The sequence below is a fragment of the Xenopus laevis genome, chromosome 1L, assembly GCF_017654675.1.
Source record: "Xenopus laevis strain J_2021 chromosome 1L, Xenopus_laevis_v10.1, whole genome shotgun sequence".
NCBI lineage: Eukaryota > Metazoa > Chordata > Amphibia > Anura > Pipidae > Xenopus > Xenopus laevis.
The window spans coordinates 172,888,033-172,908,568 of NC_054371.1; the positions used below are offsets into that span (position 1 = coordinate 172,888,033).

The 20,536-nt window shown below is 38.1% G+C and overlaps 1 protein-coding gene across 1 annotated transcript in view; it reads right to left on the reverse strand.

Annotated features, from left to right (window-relative positions):
- Positions 1 to 20,536, reverse strand: part of tmem132c.L (transmembrane protein 132C L homeolog) — a 256,016-nt gene that overhangs the window by 184,195 nt on the left and 51,285 nt on the right. The gene's annotated exons all lie outside the window — the stretch shown is intronic.

The following is a 20,536-nucleotide window of genomic DNA, read 5'->3' on the forward strand; positions in this document are numbered from 1 at the left end:
AAAAACACTGTTACATTTGGAGTGAGAAAGAAATTTGTGCGCTTAAAAATCTGTTGCCTATTGACTTTAATGCCTTTTTTTTCAACAGTGTCGTGAATTTTTCAGTGAAGTGAAATGGGACAGATTCGGTAAATATATAGAACTTTAAAACAGCCACTACATGCAATTCTACTTTGGATGGGAGTTTTATAAAAAAACAAAGTTACATTCATTTTTATACGTGTTGATGATTTGAAGAACACTTTATACATGTACATAGTATTATATCTTTAAAAGGTAGAGTTCTTAATTTACATGGAATATATTTTTTCTAATTTTTAGCACAGGAGGCACAGGCAAGGTAAAATATGAATAAATCAACAAGCAATGGATTACAATAAAATTGCAATGGCTTACAATAACATAATTAATCCAATGCTCCACTAGACACCATCAGATCAGAACAAGCTCCACTAGACTCTTTATAATCTGCCATTTTACCATTTCTTTTTTCAAGCATGCATTGTGCTATACGAGCCAGTCGTCCTTAATTTAATCAGTAACCTTTTGTGTCAAATGTTTAACAAAATCTAAGTTAATCAAATCTACTGGAACCAAAAGGTCTACATTCTTATTTACCTACTCATAGAAGGCAATTCCATTTGTCTGGCGGTATCTATTACACATAAAATGAAGCTGGCATATACTCCTAGTGTTGTTATCGAAATGTATTTTGAAGTTTGATCCCTTTATATCCCCTCCAAAAAAAGGCCAGCTAGGACACCGGTAGAAAACTGTCTCTGTTGTGCCCCCATGGCCTGGACATATAGTCAAGAGAAGCAGTGCAGCAATGGAGGGCAAGGGGGGTCAGAGTGTGGCATGCAGAAATCATTGGCGGAGGTAGCAGTACTACTCAATTAGCAGGCTGTGGCTTTAAAGGAGGGTGGCAGGGAAGTGCACTGGAGGCGGGCCCTTTCCTTGGATTTTCTGGTGGGCCTCTGGCTAACCCAGTCGAACACTGCCTACTACAGAAATAGAAATCTTGCACACAGGCAAAATAACATTGTTCCAATTATTTCCAATTTGGCCAAAAACTGGATTGTTTAAACAAACTGGAAAAATAATTACAATTATCACTGACTTCTTTAGAAACTCACCAACTATTACTTGCCAAGTTTTTTCTGGCAACTTTTTGCTTTTTAAAAAAATCTAGACTATTCGAGGTTTCAGAAAATACATATATTTTCGTGTTCACATTTTTACGATGCATGTATCTTCAAATAAGCCTCACTATCCACGTATGCCTGTAACAATGACCAGTGGTCAACTTTGCAGATATGGCACTGAGCATTTTCCACATGAGTTTAGGATTTATGTGTCAAATTAGATTTGGGACATTTTGTAGCTTCACCCCTCTACTAAATATGTATATCTACAACTCTTTCTACATGATCTATTGAATCTGTGTAACCTTAATATGTAATCAGGTAGACAGTGGCACAATCTTTTCTCCTCACCTCTCCCTAACAAAGATGGCTGTCTCTTCCTCTATCACTGCCAGAATGGCCACAGTATTTTCTGTTCCTGTTTGCTTTATTCACTCTTCACTACCAACAACTTTCACGGTTCAACTTGAACTCACTGCTACCTAGTGGCCAAACTAATTATACATTAACCATTTTACCCCCTTACATTTGCATTCCTATCATAGTCATAACTTGCATGCATAACCACCTCCATAAATACACACATGCCTGGGTTCAGACCAGGAGGGATTAATAATCAATAAGTAGGACTACACTCCACAGGTCACAGAAAAGGCTTTATTTGAAAAAAAAAAAAAAAATTAGCTAGTACAGGTATAGGATCCATTATCTGAAAACCTGTTATCCAGAAAGCTCCGGAAAGGCCATCTCCCATAGATTCTTTTTATTTTTATTAAAAAAAATCCAAATTTTTAAAAATGATTTTGTTTTTAAATAAAACAGTGCCTTGTACTTGAGCCAAACTAAGATATAATTAATGATTAGGGGGTTTTTTTTTTTTAGAATTTTTACATAATTTTCTGGTAGACTTAAGGTATGAAAGATCCCTTACCAGAAAACCTCAGGTCCCGAGCATTCCAGATAACAAGTCCCATACCTGTATTTGTCTGTATCGGCAATACCTCAATATCAGTTGTTATTATCATTATTATTATTATTTCTGATTTCACAATCCTCATAGTGCTTCAGTATTAATTTATAGATACTAATGGGATGAAATTTTCTTTGGCATTAATGCTCATTAACAGTGTATCAGGCACTGTTTATTAGATCTGCATCCTCTCCTCCCACACTCTTTATACTTTGCCATCTCTCATGATTATCTCTACATACATTTGGCGATTCCCTCTGGAGTAATTAATAACTATGAACTACAGGGCATTTTCCTGGGAATGGATGGCTGATCAGCACAGGCCCCCTGCTGTTCTGTTAAGCAGACAAGCTGCTCAGATTATTCTGCATGTACAGAAGCTAAATTGATTTCCCCTGGATAGATTCTCCTGCCCTGTAGACATTTTCACAATGTGACCAATGACCGTTTTAATACATTAGATGGGTGTTACTAATGCATTTTAGATTTTCCTGGTTCACATAGAGGTTTAAGGTTTGTCGTAAAAATATTTTCAGTTGATATTTAAAGGGGTAATATACAGTACTTATATACTATATATGCCTTTGAGGAACATCAGAAAAACATAAACATAGGATAGGACATGTGTTAAAAATGCATTCTATTTTCAGTTAGGAAATGCATTATTGAAAAAGGTGGCAACCCTACCTATGCCAACTGTTTGGCTACATTTCCTACTGCAACTGAGCCCTGTACAGTGCTGCATTGTACCCACATTCTGTACCAGATTGTTTTATCTGGCATAAACTGTAGATAAACCCTAAGTAAAATTTCTTTTTAATTGAGCACTAAGGTACTCTTGTTTGTGCATCCAGAGAATCCACAAATGATCACCAGTGTGTTCAGTCAAATGATTTATTCTATAGGACCTAAAAGGTCAATAATAAAAAAAGACTTGTAAGCTTTTTAAGGCAATCGATATACAACTAATACTGCATCCACCGTGAATCGGCAGCATTACTTACGCCTACACATGGCACACATCAAATCTGAGGTGTTTCTTTCAGCCAGTCCATGACCTTAAGAATCTGTATACTGGCACTGCAATGGTAAAGGTCTGTGAAGGTCACAGGAATCATTCACCTTATCAATACTGACAGAGCAGACATGTCTGATTTACTCAGCATCAGCAGACTGACATGTGAGTGCAATGAAATGCAAAATCATCCCAGCTTCATCAAATGTCATGCCAGGATACAGAACGAATATTACAAGGTCACGCAGAAAAAAAATCTTTCCTAAAAGAACCCCATTTCTTTTATTGGAAACTGTTATTAGCATGGTTTTTTTAGGGTCACTTTACTCTGGGACATGTATGGGATCTGTTATCCGGAAACCCATTATCCAGAAAGCTCCAAATTACAGAAAAGTTGTCTTCCATAGACTACATTTTATCCAAATAATCCAAATTTTTTAAAATGTAATCCTAATTGGAAGCAAACCAGCCTATTGGGTTTATTAAATGTTTAAATGATTTTCTAGTAGATTAAGTTATGAAGATCCAAATTACTGAAAGATCCATTATCAAGAGAACCCCTGGGCCTGAGCATTCTGGATAACTAGTCCCATACCAGTATATACAAAAAAGAAGCATTCTTATTGGAAACTGAAAAACTGAAATTATTACGAATACTTCACTTAGAAATGCAAATAAGAGAGTTACCAATTGTATTGTCCCTTTATAAACACATGTACTTTATTATTACAGGTTTGGGATCCATAATCCAGAAACAGTAATCACCAAATGATGTCCATCTCCCATAGATAGTACTCCCTTGTACTTGATTCCAACTAAGATACAATTAATTCTCATTGGAGGCAAAGCAATCCTAGTTTGTTTATTTAGGGGCACATTTACCTAGGGTCGAATATCAAGGGTTAATTAACCCTCGATATTCGACCGTCAAACTACAATCCTTGGACTTCGCATATCGAAGTCAAAGGATTTATCGATATTCCTGCGATTGAACGATCAGAGGAATAATCTTTCGATCGAACAATTAAATCCTTTGAATCAAACTATTCAAAGGATTTTAATCCATAGTTCGAAGGATATTCCTTCGATCAGGAAATTGTTAGGAAACCTATGGGGACCTTTCCCATAGGCTAACATTGGCCTCTGTAGGTTTTAGGTGGCGAACTAGGGGGTCGAAGAATTTTTTAAAGAGACAGTACTTCGACTATCGAATGGTCGAATAGTCGAACGATTTTTAGTTCGAATCGTTCAATTTGAAGTCGAAGGTCGTAGTCGAAGGTCGAAGTAGCCCATTCGATGGTCGAACTTTTTTTCCTCTAGTCCTTCACTCGAACTAAGAAAATGGGCCCCTTAATGTTTACATGGTTTTATAGTAGACTTTAAGGGGCAGATTTATTCGAGGTGAATTTTTGAATTAAAAAATTTAAAATTTCAACCAAATGGACCTATTCAATGGAAAACTGACCTATTCGGCCAAAAAAAACCTTCAACTCAATTTTGGTTGGTCTTTTTGAATTGAATTTCAAAGTTTTTCAAAGTTTTTCAAATTCGAAATTCGACCCTTGATAAATATGCCCCTAAGTAGGAAGATCCAAATTATGGAAAGATCTGATAAGCAGCAGATGCTGCAATGTATGGAGAGTGGGTACTCCACCTGTGTCTCTCTACAACTGCAACATGCCTTCAAAAAGAAGCTGTTATCTTAATTTGGGAACCACTGCATAAAATGGACATATGTTTATTTAGTGCAGAGAGTGTGTGTCCAACAAAAATAGTTTGTTACCGTGCAGAATTTAGATTAATGTGGATCTGTCATAAGGACCCCATGTTTTCTATTGATATAATCAAAGTGGGGGCTTCTTATAACAGACATATATGCTGAAATATTGTATCAATGATATGTGTGTGTGTGTGTGTCCAAATAACCAATTATTTGATAGCTTTTGTTTGCAATAGGTCAGATAGGCTAAAAAAAAGCACTATATTACAAATTTAGAGTTTAGAAGATAACTATAAATAATGTTTCTTATGTAGAGTTCCATTAATCAGTGAAGTTTCACATCCCAGGAACTAGAGAATGGTATAAACTGTGCAATTTATTCTGCAGGTTCTCTTACAAGAAAACATTCACCTCCCCTCATCTTTTTTGTTCATCTTTCCTGCTGCTGGGATTATCTGTGATTGCTGAAACAGCAAAGCTGAACAACATTTTATGTTTTATGTTAATTTATTCTTGCAACTGTGTGACTGTTCTATATGTTTTTACACTATAATTGGCATACATTTTTAATGGAAAAGCAGCCATTTACAATAGCAGTAAACCGCTATTCAATATGTGCCTAATAATTTGCCTAGTATGATGATTTTGCAGTTTTGTTATTGCCCCCTTCCTCTGCTGAACCTTAATTAACCACTCTGGGTATGCTCATGATATCATTTGATGGGTCGCATAGACAAGCCAAAGTCTAAAACTAGTGATGGGCAAATTTTTTCAGCAGGAGCAAATTTGAGGCGAATTCCCGTGATTTGCCGCCGGCAAAGAAATTCACGAAACTGACGTTTTTTTGGACGCCGGCACATTTTCACCAGCGAAAAATGCCCCAAATTCGCCCATCACTATCTAAAACCAACTGTGGGTCATAATATGGGTATGTGGGCCTCCTGCACATGGAAAGCAAAAGATCAGCCCTGTGAATTGAAAGATACAAACTGGGTAAAATTATTGCTTGGAATTTTCAAACATTTTTGTTGTTGTTTCTTACTTTAAAGGAGAATTCAACCCCTTATTTAAAAAACCAAACCCCCCCCCCTCGCCCTACATAGACCCCTCCCGCCCAGCCTAGCTGCTACCCTGGGTAAATGCCCCTAACACCTCGATGCAGATTCAGGGCATCGGAGTTCAAGGCAGCCATCTTCTTCTTCGGTAATCTTCAGGTCTTCTTCTGGCGCTTTGGCAACTTCCGTGAGTTTGGGTGCATGCACAGTTGTTCGGGATCGGCATGCGCCGATACAACACTTACTTTCCGACAATTACCGAAGAGAAAAAGATGGCTGCTGTGAACTCCGATGCCCTCTATTTGCACTGAGGGGTAAGTACAAAGTTAGTTAGTTAGTTATTTACCCTAGGTAGCAGATTGGCTGGGGGGGGAGAAGGGAGGGGGGTCTATGTAAGGTATTATTATTATTAACATGTATTTATATAGCCTTGTGATTGGCCACAGCCCCTTTATAACGTGTACAGGGGTGTGCCATTTAGCCTATGAGTAAGTGCCCCAATAGGCACGAAACGCGTTAGGTCTTATGTCCTAATAAATTTTTCTACTTTTTACATCCGTTTCTTTATTATTGGAGATCCTCACATCGTTTCGGATACAGTGTTTTTGGACCTTGCACCTTGGGACTGAGGTGAACTGTGAGTGTATTCTCCTTCATTATCTCTATTATAATTTTGTAATTTTGATTTAATATTTTTTAAGTGGTACCATAGATACTTGCTGTAATGTGGCAGTAGCCCTGTTTCTATATGTATTTATATAGCGCCAACATATTGCGTAGCTCTGGGTAGGGGGTAGGGTTCTTTTAATAAGGGGTTGAATTCTCCTTTAACTTCCTTCTTTACAAAAATGTTCCTAATATGTCTTAATCTGTTCATGGGGTTCCCCTTGTGTAGTTTTAAGCACTGAGCACCAGTTAAGATGGTATGTGTGTAGAAAGAGAGATAAGGAACGTCTATACTTTGTGTAGGGTCTGGATGTATGATAACCTTCATCAGGTGCTGCAGAGGCCTGGCTTAGTTGCTGGGTGACACAGTGACTCAGAGGTTAGCACTGGTGTCTGGAGTTAATTCCTAACCTAGGCTTTATTTGCAAGTAGCTGTATGTTCTGCCTTTGGCAGTATGAGTTTCCAAAAACATACAGGCATGTTAACTGTAAAAGACTGGGTAGGAGTTACACACCCTGTGAAGGCAGTAGAAGGTATTTGAAGAGCTAGGAAATAGGATTAAGAATATGGTTACGCCTAAAAGAGCTACACGATGGATGGCCTTTAACAACATAAGTAATGTTAATGGGGTTCATGCCCAAGTGGTTAACCACTAGATGGAGAGACCTGTTGGTTAGATAAGGACTAGTGGACATATGTTATTTAACCATTTAGTCATAGGGCGTGAGAGTTACATGTGGAGTGTGTTACTTGCATGTGCAATAACATGTATTTTAGCAAATAACGCGCAATTACAACACTTTGTACATTACACCTAAATGTACCTTACCAAGTTTTGTTTTCAATGTGGTTTCTTGCTACTGCCCTATTAAAGATGTGTTCTTCTTTTGACCTAAAAACAGCTAATACTGAGTAGTTGGAAAGAAACTTTGATATATTAAGGTATGCTGCAGAATTTTACAGATTTGGATTTTGTTACAAATACCTATTTGAATGGTGTTTTGCCCTAGACCATTTGTGAAAATTTACAATTCAATCACAGAAGGTTCTTAGATGTCCATTTGCTAAGGTGCAATAGACAGCGATAATGACCTGTGTCAAAAAAAAAAATGCCGGGACACAACAAAAACGCAAAAGTAGGTTTACTAAGTGCAAGCAGTTCTGTTATTGTGAATATTCTGGTACACATATATAAATGAATGCCTGTTGTCACATTCATACTACGTAAGTTGTCTTGCAAGGTTTACTAAAGATTATCACCAGAATTGTTTCCAAATAGAGAGTGGTGGAATGTAGAAATAATAGATTCCTGATATTACTTAATTGGCAATAAGTATATTTAATAATTAATTTATTAATTGCTAATAAGTATTATAATAACTTTTTTATATAAACTATAAATTAGTGTGGCCAATGGCAGTGGTGCAAAAAAATCTACAAGATGTATAGCAGATACAGATAAAAAAGGACCAAAAAACTCGGAACTCAATAGAAATAACAACTTATCACAAGACAAATTTGTCTCATTGCACTTTAGTAACCCTGTGAGTGCCGTTAATTTTGTTGTAAGCATATTTCCAATGATAAGGGTCAACGGTTTATAAATAGGGATGGGCAAATTTTTTCGCCTCGTTTCGCCGAAAAAATTACGCCCATAGACTTGTATGGAGACGTGCGACAAAAAAAAGACTCGCGACAAAATAATTTCGCCGCGCGACATTTTTTTTTGACGCCCTTAGACTTTAATGGCCGTCTGCGACATTTCGCCGGCGAAACAGGTCAAATTCGCCCATCCCTGTTTATAAACAATTTTTACAAACTTTCGTGAATGGATGCCTTAGATTTTGCAAGAACTTCCTACAACCAAAGTAAACACTTTAATGTGCAGTTGCTCCTTCTGTTTGCAGTATATTTTAAATGAAACAATTCAGCTTTACTTGACCGGTCAGATGCTTACAAAGGAAATTACTATATCACGAAGATAGGAAATGCTATACTGTATTTTCTTTACTCATTTTGCCCTGCCTTAGTATCTGTGAAAATGAAGTGAAAAGTGTCACATCTTTTTTGCAGAGACAAATGCATTGAGCCAGAATTCCACCTACACCTCTTGTTCCTTTGATCTAAATCTTCATGCGCCTTAATTAATGTATCTGTCAATATTATTGGGCACTGTAAAAAGACTTTTTCTGCTATGGTCATTGCAGTGTAACTAACTAAATTAAATTAATTTTCATCGGAAACTGCAAATGTATGCAGATTTCCTGCCTAATGTATCTTCCGGTAACCTTTTTATCAGTGAGCAGGGCATTTTAGAAGTGTCAGACTGAATGAAAATAATATGCTCGCTGCATTGCAAACATTAACTGAAGAAGTGTAATTATTTCTGCATAAAAATATAAATTACTCAGGGCACAAATTACCATAGTAAATTAATCCAGGATTTGTTTTTATTTATTTATTTTTCTAGAGATAATCAGCTCTATGGTACTGAAATTTAACATCAATAATTCTTAAAAAACTCAGGCAATATTTTAGTTTGTAAATGTCAATTCTAAATGGCAGCTTTTTATTATAATTCACTGTTAGTACCAGCAAAGAAGCAGGTGATGTGCTGTTTATTCTTGTATTCATATTTTGGCCACCCATGAAGTGATTTATGAAATACCAGTCAAAGAAACATGAAGTGACAAAGCTGCCTTGTTATCTATTTAATTAAAGGTCCCTGTGGAGTTAATTTGTATCAAAGTCAAGCACAAACCTGAGAGAATGGATAAGTAGTCATATGCCTGCAATCTTTTTAGCTATTATGTCAGACTAATTTGTCAGCAAGTGATTCTTATGTCAAATTTTACTGGCACATCAACCCTGGAAAGGTGAGTACTGTGAAACTCAGCAACAAACCCCAGTTTTTTATTACCATACAGAGATGGGCTAACTGTACCTTGACAGATAGTGGATAGTGATGGGCGAATCTCTCCCATTTTGCTTCGCCAAAAAATTTGTCAATTTCCCGCAAAATTCGTGAAACGGCGAAAAATTTGGGAAAAATTGGGAAATCAGAAAGTTCATGAAAAAATGTGAAATTCGAACGCTTTCACAAAAAAATCAAGCAATTCAAAAGTTTTCACAAAAAAATCGAGCAATTAACAATTTAAGTAAAAATCATGAAAATCGGAAATTGACGAGAATTGGCACAAATGTGCAGACAATGGTGAGTGGTGAAATATAACAGGGAATGTTCTAATGATGCCCTGTCCCAAGAAAATTCTGAAGTTCTACTCATAAAAGTCATTCTTTTCTATTTTAATTTTTGATTACTCAAATGCCAAGGTTTTCTCAGGGTTCCTGCAAGAATGACAAAGCCATTGCCATGGAAGGGGTCATTTCTGTGCTCAGTATGAAGGAGTCCTTCACATTGACTTTTTCAAAGTGTGCATAGTGGCTTGCCCTATTTAAATTACAATTCATTTTATCCCAAAAAGACAAGTTGGAATGCATAAATGCAATTAAGAAAAAAAAAGAAGATTTGTTTGATGTGGGAAAACACAGAAATTTATTGATGACTTTGGAATTAAATAAACTCCAGAAGATTAAAAATAAAGTTATGCTAACAACGTCTGTAGTCTACAAAAGATTTTATTTTGTAAAAAAAAGGATTGCTGTTTGCGTTCTTTACTAAATAGTAAAAACCCTTAGCATGACTTCATGATGCCTTTGGAGGCCATTTGCATTTTGATAATACAAATATTATCCAGCTATAAAGCAATAAACAGCATGTTTGGATCTAGGAGGGCAGCAACGAAGTATCTGTTTTTGGAGGCTAATAATAGTCACTAACCACCATATGTTGAGATATATAGGAGTTGGGCTTTTTGGGGGGGATGCTAAGTTTGAAAACACCAGTGTTGTCTTGGCGAATTATTAGGGCAAATACAAAAAAGGGAGGTTGTGGGTGCACTCCTAAGGCTAAGTTAAGTACAATGGAAGTGCTACTGACTTGGCCAATTAATCAATGCACATTCCCTGGTCTCCTGTCTCATAAGTAATTCAGTACATATGCAAGTGCATGTGTTTTGCTCACACCTATACTCTAACCTATACCCACACTTATACGCACACGCATACATTAATTTTTTCCAAGTGTGCACCTATACATACAACTTTATTTTGCCTTTTTTCAGATTATTTAATTGTTTTTGTTTGTTTTTTTTAAAAATGGGCATTGATTTGGCCAGTCTTTCTCTCTTAAAAGCCACAAGCTAGTGGCGGGGGAGGATCTAGCCCTCAGACTGAAACCAAGGTTCAGGAGACATTTACTCCAAGTAATGCTACTATGCAGAAAAGTACAAGACCTTTTATTCTATGACCAGAGGTAAACAAGTTAGGGACCACCGTGTGGGGATTACCTTGATGTGGTATGGTATGGATCAACTTTATGATCATAACTTTTTAACTAAAAACCCCTGTTCATGTAGACACATGTACTTGCATATATACTGAATTACTAAGACAGGGGACCAAGGAATGTGCATTGATTAAAGTAGCACTTCCATTCTACTTAAACACATTTTAACTTAGCCTTAGGAGTGCACCAACAACCCCCTTTTTTTTTAATTTTTTGGGCACCAAGAAGAATGCATAAACTATTTAAAAATTTTGCAAATATTTATGGGGTGAAAAGCAAGCACTGAAGTCACACCGGTTAAATTCACTGTGGCAATTGTTGATGTGGGTTCCAGACTAGTAACAAACATTGCTGAATGCAATAGTTCATCAATAGTGAGAAAGTTTGAACATGTTATTTTTGAAAGGGAAACCTGTAATTACATTTTCATTGTTTAAATTTTGATCCCCTAGTAAGGTTCCACCTAGGTTATTCTGCACTGAGATTCTTGCTTGCATATTAGTATTCATTGTTTTGTATATTATAGCATTATTATCCAGTCAAGCAACACAAGGCAGAATCTCACAGTGCCCGAGAAAAAAATCTTTACACAGTGATAGAATTAGTAGAATAATAATACAACAAACTACAATATAATCATATTCACAGTGGTGTAGAATATATTAGACCTTTTACAAATGAAACATAATAAAATCAATGTTGATTGCAGCCTTTTGCAAGAACATAATGTATATTTCAGAAGTTAATATATGTAATGTCTTTAATCAATAATGTAGCCTGAAAATGCAAGAGAACGAAAGGTAAATGTATTATACCGTAATTGTCTTTTTTAGATTATATACATAGGCTTATGTAGCACAACAGAGTAGCTCTCAGTATAGTTGTCTAGATTAAGCATATCGTGGCTCTTGGAATATTGTTAAAATACAGTTCACAAAATCTACTAATAATGCCTTTAAAAAAAGTGACAGGACGGCAGAAATAACTGCAGGGGGGGCTGCAGAATAGGCTCACTTTTATGTAGAATATTTGTTTATTATTATTTTTAGAATCACAATATATAACAGACTATGTCATTAATCCTGAGTAAAATTCTTTCTCCACCAAAGTACTCCTTGACCATGGCCTGATATATATGTATATAGCGCAGCCAGTCTTGGCAGACTTATCTTATGGGACCTTAAATGCTAGCCAGACGTATGGATACTGGAACAGGTTTTACTGTTCTATGGATATTGTTTCTACATTTTAACAGGTCTGAAAATCCCATGGTTTGTATGACAATAGTTTTATGTACATAGACAATCTTGCAATAACAGATGATGAAGTCTTAACCAAAAACTGCTGTCTGTGCTTTCTTGATGACTGACCGATGATTGATCATTTCTTTACATGATCATATCTCCAACATCCTTATGGTAATGATATATTGAACTATATGCTGAATGATCAGTTTTCCAACTGTTTTTCAATGACATCTGTGTGTGTATAGACACCTTAAAATGTCATTTTTGGCAATTGGATTATATTCAATATAGTACATGCTCAATTTGGCAATTAAATTATATAATTTCAGTACATAAAAAATGATATGTAAATTATATATACATGAATATATTGTGGTAGAATGACCCGAATGAAGGGTAAACATGTGTGTTTTGCCTTTAATTTCTCCCCTGTAGGAGGTGGAAGCTGCAAGGGAGATGTGTCTAAACAGAAAATGGTCTCTCTGTTTAAAGGATTTTGCTGTCTGGCCCTGGAAGCTATAGTGTTCAGGAGGGAATAGGCAATCCATTCCAGTGGTCCAGTTCATGTGTTGGTGCTAACTTTCCACAGGAAGGCTGTCCTGTAGAAAAGTATTTCATCATAGTTAAGTGTTAGGAAGGTCTCTCAGAGCAGGGCATAGAACAGGATAGGTTACCTGTCTGTGTTAGGAACTCCCAGAGGGGCTGGGGGTGCTGCCTGCCACTGCAAGGAGCAGAGAAAGATGTAACAGGTGATTAATATTGAGTCTAAAGTAACCAGATGACACGGGGCACAGCCTAGGGAAGCAGGGGCATGACAGAGCCGGAGGTGCAGAAGCCCCTCCTAGTTGTTTGTAGGGGATTGGGCAGCTGAAGGAGCAGGCAAAGAGACGTAGGGAAGGATAAAAGGGGGGGACTGAGGTTGCCGCCCCCACTCCATTTTGTAGCAGCAACAAAAAACTGCCACCCACCCTCCCCAGGGGTAACAAAACACCATAGGAGTAGCATTTGGTTGGGTAGCAGGTGTTTTACTACAGTACCCAGGTATTCAGGTTAATTGTTTGTTATACAAATACTATTGTTATCTTATTCTATGTTAATGATATGTTATCATTTGTCGTAGTTTGTTTTTGCACTAAAATACTATTTGTTATAATAAAACTGTTTTCCTCCAAAATAGCATGTGTTGCATTTTATTAAAGGGGGGCTGGAGTAAAGGGGGCTATTGATAAGCTGGTAAGGGCTGGCAAAGGTACCGACCTTGCCTCTGTCAAGTGATTGAGGAAAGCCAGAAGGGGAGCCAGGCCGGAAGCTGGTGAATTTGTGTCCCTGGAGGGGAGAGTAAAGGGGCTTAGTGAGAAGCATGAATATTCCAGAGTGTGGAAGTCAACCTGTATTATGGGAACCCCAGAGTGGGGAAAAGTTTGAATGTGTGAAGCTGAAAGGCTGATGAACTCTATGCTGTGACTTTATGTTGAATAAAGCTGTGTTTTTGCCTGAAGATGCTGTATCCCTGTCGTTATGCTCCTGATCTTCTGTTTACCTGCTTACCATAGCTAATTTCCCCCAAAAATTATGTGTACATGCAGCCTGCTTGTCATGTTATATGTATTGAAATTAATGTATGTATTTTTTTTCCATTAGCAAACAAGGCAACCTTTTTCCCAGCAAGGCTTCCTCTATACTTTACACTTAGAATTGCTATTTAAAGAAGCTGTAAGTTCTGGCTGTGAAGCACTATAAATGGTACAGTTACTGTTCGATATTTTTAATGTATGGTTTAAGGGCTACAACTGCAGGCCTTCAGAACTTGACATAATAAAAATGACAGAGCCCAGAGGTGCTTAAAAACTACTGCTGCCCTGCTATTATAAATATCACCACACTCCTATTTCACCACACAAAATGACTAGTTGAAATCATTATTGCTTGATAAAACTATTGCTAATCATGCAAAACCAGGTCTAAAACTTTTGCAGATCGTTAAAAGGATATCTAAACCTTAAAAAGTATATAGATAGAAATGCTTTAGTTTGTATACTCCGCTTACTGTACCAATATAAAGGTTTAAATACCACTATTATGATAATGACCTCTGCCTTTAGGGTAGGGGCACACTGGGCGATTTGGGGAGATTTAGTCGCATGTCGACCAATTGCATCGTCTTTGCGGAGACCAATCCCCTCGAACGCCTTCCCTCTGTCTTGCGCCGGCTATAATGAAAAGTCGCCTGCGGCATAGCACACGTAGCGCTTCGTATTCCGAAGTCGCCCGAAGTTTAAATACTTTCTCTTCTTCCTCAATAAATATTTTCATAGGGTCCCTTATGGTCGTGACATTCTTATATGAAACCCCATATAAGAATTATGCTGGTACTATTTTATCCACAATATTTTCACACTGTCTTTCTGTTTTATTTATTCCTTTTATACAGTATATCTAAGCAATTATTCCCAGACTTCCTCACACATAATTAAGGCTGGATTGCTTTTAATATTGTTGACAATACCCCCCCCATTTTACTCAAGCCATTTCTTAAGGCTATAATATGCATTCATTATCCAAATTCATTTGACATAGCAATTATTCATGAACTGAAGGTCTAGTGTAGAGATGACACTAACGTAAATAATCTTGAAGATAAATGAGAAGAAAAGAACACATTTTATTAGTCAATATATTGATCAGCATAAATATTAAGTAGAAACAATATGACCATTCATCCTGTGGGACTGAAATGAGGTGAATATGTACCTAATACTGGCAGTTCAACACAAGAAAGATGTTCTGTAGGGTTTGCTCTTTGCATTTCTGTAATGGCTCTAACTGGTTGGCTCAGTACTTACTGCAGATAAACTTCTTAACATACACAGTGACACATTTTAAAATTCCCAACAAATTCAATGGGAAGTATATTACAATGGCAATTGCAATATTTCTGCAAAAGCAAGAGAGAGTCATTAATTATGCTTCCTGCTGAATTTAATGGTGGACAATGCTACATGCTATGTGTACAGAAAAAAAGAACTCCTATGAGGTCTAGTTGTGGAAGCTACTGTACATCTTACTTGTGGAAATGTAGAAAATAAACTTCTTTTTAAGTATGCTCCAACACCAGAGGCAGCAAAAAGCCACCTCTAGTAACTTTAAGTGCAGAATATCCACAATCGCACTCTCTGCACTAGCGATGTGCCCCCTTGACCTGCTCAGATGCTATAGTTGAAGTGGAGCTATTCATTTTTTACATGTTCAAAAATGCAGATATAGGTGTATACTGCTACTTATACTTATTGCTGAACATAAAATACATAAACATAATCTAGTCTTTATAATTTTTTCCTTTCACATCTCAGAGTAATTTCACATAATATAGTATGATACTATTTATTGTAAAATGCCAACGCATTGCAGCACACAGTGCTTGGGATCATCATCATCATCAGTTATTTATTTATATAGCGCCGACAAGATACGCAGTGCTTTACCTTAGTTAGGTAATAAATGGTGGATAACAAACAAAGTTTACAGAGTACAATAGGATTAGTGGGCCCTACAAATTAGAGTTTACAAACTAAAGGTTAGGATACAATTGAGACATTAGGATTTTAGAAACAATTTGTGATTTTTGATACAGCAATGATTGATTAATTAAGGTACATTGAATAAGCTTCTTTGAAACAGGTGTGTCTTTAAGAAGCATTTGAAAGTTTATAAAGAAGGATAAAGTCTGACAGCTCGAGGCAGAGAGTTCCAGAGAAAAGCAGAACCCGGAGAGAAGTCTTGTAGATGAGAATGGGATGAAGTGATGAGAGGAGAAGCGAGGCGAAGATCAGAAGCAGAGAGAAGGTTGCATGAAGGAGAGTATTTGACGATCAAAGATGAAATATAGGGAGGGGCTTTATTATTAAGGGCCTTGCATGTGAGTGTAAGTAATTTGAATTTGATTCTAGAGGAAATTGGGAGCCAGTGAAGGGACTGCATATGGGAGCAGCTGATGTTGAGCGGTAAGATAGATGAATGAGTCCAGGGTCGGACTGGGAGGCATGGGGCCCACCGGGGCTACTGCCCCAGGGCCCCCCTCCAGCCGCCGCTGCCGCTCCAGAGTGCTGCAGGGGGTTAGTGCGCATGCGCGCGGTGCCGCGTTTGTGCGCATGCACAGCCATTCTATTCTACCGCGACCCCAAACAAAGTGGGGTCGCGCCGCCCCACTAAGTAGCGGATCTGGGCCCAGTCCGACACTGAATGAGTCTAGCAGCCGCATTTAGAACAGATTGGAGTTGTGAAAGGTGACTTGTTGGAATACCTGCGAGAAGTAGGTTGCAGTAATCAAGTCGGGAAATGATGAGATACTGAATCAGTGTTTTAGTTAATTCTGAACTGAGATATGGTAGTATTTGGGCAATGTTACGAGAAGATTTTGCAAGTGTTTGAATATGTGGTGAAAAAGACAGATGTGAGTCTGGGATAACTCCTAGGCAGCATGCCTGTGTGGTGGAATGAAAGGTGGTATTGTTAACTGTGAGTGATATCTGAGGGACAGGGCAAGATCTTGGAGGAAATATAATGAGCTCTGTTTTTGAAAGGTTCAGTTTCAGGTGGCGCTGTGACATCCAGGAGGAGACAGCAGAGAGACAGTCTGTAATTTGGGAAAGGACAGAATTAGAAAGATCAGGAGTAGACAAGTAGAGTTGGGTGTAACATAGTAACATAGTAAGTAAGGTTGAAAAAAGACACATGTCCATCGAGTTCAACCTTTTTTTTTTTTTTTTTATTAACTACCTATCTGTCAGTTGATCCAGAGGAAGGCAAAAAACCCATCTGAAGCCTCTCCAATTTGCCTTAGAGGGGGAAAAATTCCTTCCTGACTCCAAAATGGCAATCGGAATAGTCCCTGGATCAACTTGGACTATGAGCTATTTCCCATAGCATAAAGGTGATACTTAGTGATGGGGAAAAATTCACAAAACTGCGCCGGTGTCTCGTTTTTGAATTTTCGCCAGCGAATTTTCGCGGCCGTTTCACGAATTTATTCACCGGCGACGAATCACCAACCAAATTTGCAGTGAATTCTTGCCTGGCGAATAAATTTGCCCATCACTAGTGATACTGAAGTCCAAACGACTGAATAAGTTTTCCTAGTGAAGTTGTATAGACCAAGAAACAGAGGAGCCAGATTGTAGGGGGTCGAGAAGGGAGTTGTGAGTGAGATGATGGATCAGGCATTTGTAAACAAGCCTTCTAATAATTTGGATGCGAAGGGAAGAAGGGAAACCGGACGATAGTTAGCAGGAGTGCTGGAATCAAGGGAAGGTTTTTTGAGGATAGGAGTGATTAGTGCTTGTTTGTATAAGGATGGAAAAGTACCAGTAGAGAGTGAAAGGTTAAATAGGTGGGTAAGTGCAGGAGAGAGTGTATCAGAGATTGGATAGAGGAGGCAAGAGGGTATGGGTTCAAGGGAGCAGGTTGTGGGTTTTGAGCAGGCTAGAAGTTTACTAACTTCATCTGGTATTGCAGGGGTGAAGGAGTGCAAAGTGTATGTGAGTGGACTGCACGTTAGTCTGAGATCGTTGTCAGATGGTATGCTCAGCCTAATGAGATCAATTTTTTCATTATAGAAATGAACAAGATCTTGGGCAGTTACATTAATGGGTGCAGGGGTTGAAGGGGGGCATAGGAGTGAGTTAAATGTGGCAAGCAGTTGCTGCAGTTTAGAGGACAGAGTGGAGATTAAAGAAGAGAAGTATTGTTCTTTAGCTAATGGTAGAGCTCGATTGTAGCAGGAGAGCATGAATTTGAAGTGGATGAAGTCAGGATCAGTTTGTGACTTTCTCCACCGTCTCTCAGATGATCTACTACATCTTCTGAGGTACCGAGTTACACTAGTGTGCCAGGGTTGGGGTTTTGCTGGTCTGCTGTGACAGGTGGTAGAAGGAGTCAAGAGCTGTTGAAAGAGCATTATTGTAGAGAGAAGCTGCCATATTGGGATAGGAAAGATTATTAATATGAGAGATGGGTTGTGCTGATACTGTTAATAATTGTTGTGGTTCAAAGGCGTTTAGGTTTCGGTACGTGTGGGTAGAGAGAGATGGTTGTGATAGTGCAGGTGAAAATGTTATCTAAAAGGAGAGTAGGTGATGGGATAGGGGGTAAGGAGTAGGGATGGGTGAATTTTTTCGCCTCGTTTCGCTGAAAAAATTACGCCCATAGACTTGTATGGCGGTGTGTGTAAAAAAAAAAGCCGTGTGTCAAAAAAAATTTCGCCGAGCGACAATTTTTTTTGACCCCCTTAGCCTTTAATGGGCGTCTGCAACATTTCGCCGGCGGCAAATTTGCCCCTCCCTAGTAAGGAGAGTTAGTAAGGTAGAATGGATGGCACGAGTGGCAGAATATAAAATCAAGAGAATGACCCTCGATGTGGGTAGGTGAGTCGGTCCACTGAGAGAGACCAAATTAAGTTGTTAGAGAGAGGAGTTTAGAGGTGGCAGGAGAAGCAGAGTTGTCAATGGGGATGTTGAAGTCCCCTAAAATGACAGCAGGTGTCTCGCTGGAGAGCAAATATGGAAGCCAAGCAGCAAAGTGATCCAAGAAAGTAGAGTAGGGACTAGGGGGTCAACATATGACAGCAACACGAAGAGAGATTGGAGAAAACAAAAATATGCTGTGGACTTCAAAAAAAGTGAAGGAGAGAGAAGTTGGTGTGGTTAGATTTTGAAACCTACATTTGGGGGAGAGAAGAAATCCTACCCCACCACCATGAAAGACATCCAGTCTAGGGGTGTGACTAAGTGAGAAGCTCCCATAGCAGATGAAGCAGTGTTTGAGGGAGAGCCAGGTTTCAGTGATAGCCAGAAAAAATCATGAACTGCTGTGAGTTTATTGCAGATTGACGGTGCATTCCGGAGGGCACATGAGAAATGCAGAGAGGGTGCTGGCTTTATGTGAATAAGGTTTGCAGGATAAGAAGTGCGTAAAGTCTGAGAGACTTGAAAATACATTGTTGAATAACTGAGAGTAGGAGTAGGTGAGGGTAAGAATGAGTGAGTGGGACCAGGGTTTGGGGAGATGTCCCCAGCTGCAGGTAACAGTAATAATGAAAGTGAGACAAGGTGTGACCTAGATTTGACCGTGCAAGCATTGTATTGTTTAACGGTTTGAGAAGGGATAAGAGATTTAACAATACAAAACAGTGTGCTTAGATTGAGAGAGGGTGATGGGAGCAGTGAAGAGGAGATTACAATTTCAGGATAGTTTGATGGATGTTAGAGTGCAGAGGATATATGCAGAAGTATAGATGAGAGAGAGAAAAAGAAGGCAATCAAATTAAACATAGTTAAATTGTATAATCTGTTTTATCATATAGAAGTAATGATGAGCAGTTAAGTCCTGATTAGATGTCCAATGTTTGCTGGGAGATTCCAATCCAACTCTGATCCAACTGCTGTCCAATTCTGCCTAACTCTATTATGTTGTGCTTAAAATTTCTGTACTTTAACTTGCTGGACTTTAAGTTGTTAAATCTGCCATAGCTCTCCTGCCATGCTCACCCCTGCCATGCATCCCCTAGAGTGAATGTTCTGATATACAGCAAGGGGGTCACATGGGTGAGGGCCAGCAGTTGATTAATTAAGACAAGTTTAAAGGCAGAAGAATCTCCTTGTCTGGTTATCTAGCAGAACATCAGTAATTAAACAATTAATGGGACTGAGCCAGATGTGGCAATACAATAGACATACCAACCATTCACTAAAGCAAGTAAGAAATTGCTAGATAAACTTAAACCAATATAATATTTAACACATACCCCACAATTGAATAATTGGCAATGGTAATACAAAGTTTATAGGATTCATAAGAATGAGGTACGTTGAAAATATACATATATATATGTATATGTATAAATATAGATATATTTTTTTTTCCAAAGCAAGAATTGTAAACAAATTATTTGTCTGAAGATGCCCCAGTAGCTCCCCATCTTCTTATCTGTTGATTCACTGCACAAGCTCTGTGCTGCTGTCACTTACTGAGCTTAGGGACCAACTCTTAATATACTGTTTATTCAGAATACAAATGTTACAACATTAGGCTGATTAATACTTAATACAGATAATTTGTTTAGACTGTATACTGCGGTTTATAATATTACTAGAGACTCACAAATCCCAAATATATTTTTTCCCATGAGTATATACAACAAAACAGGGAGGGAGGGGGGCTCTTTGATGGTTAATACCAGATTGGGCAAAAATAAAGGATCCGTGGGCATATAATGATGGAGAAAGTTTGCAACTACTGTCGATAATTTATTTACA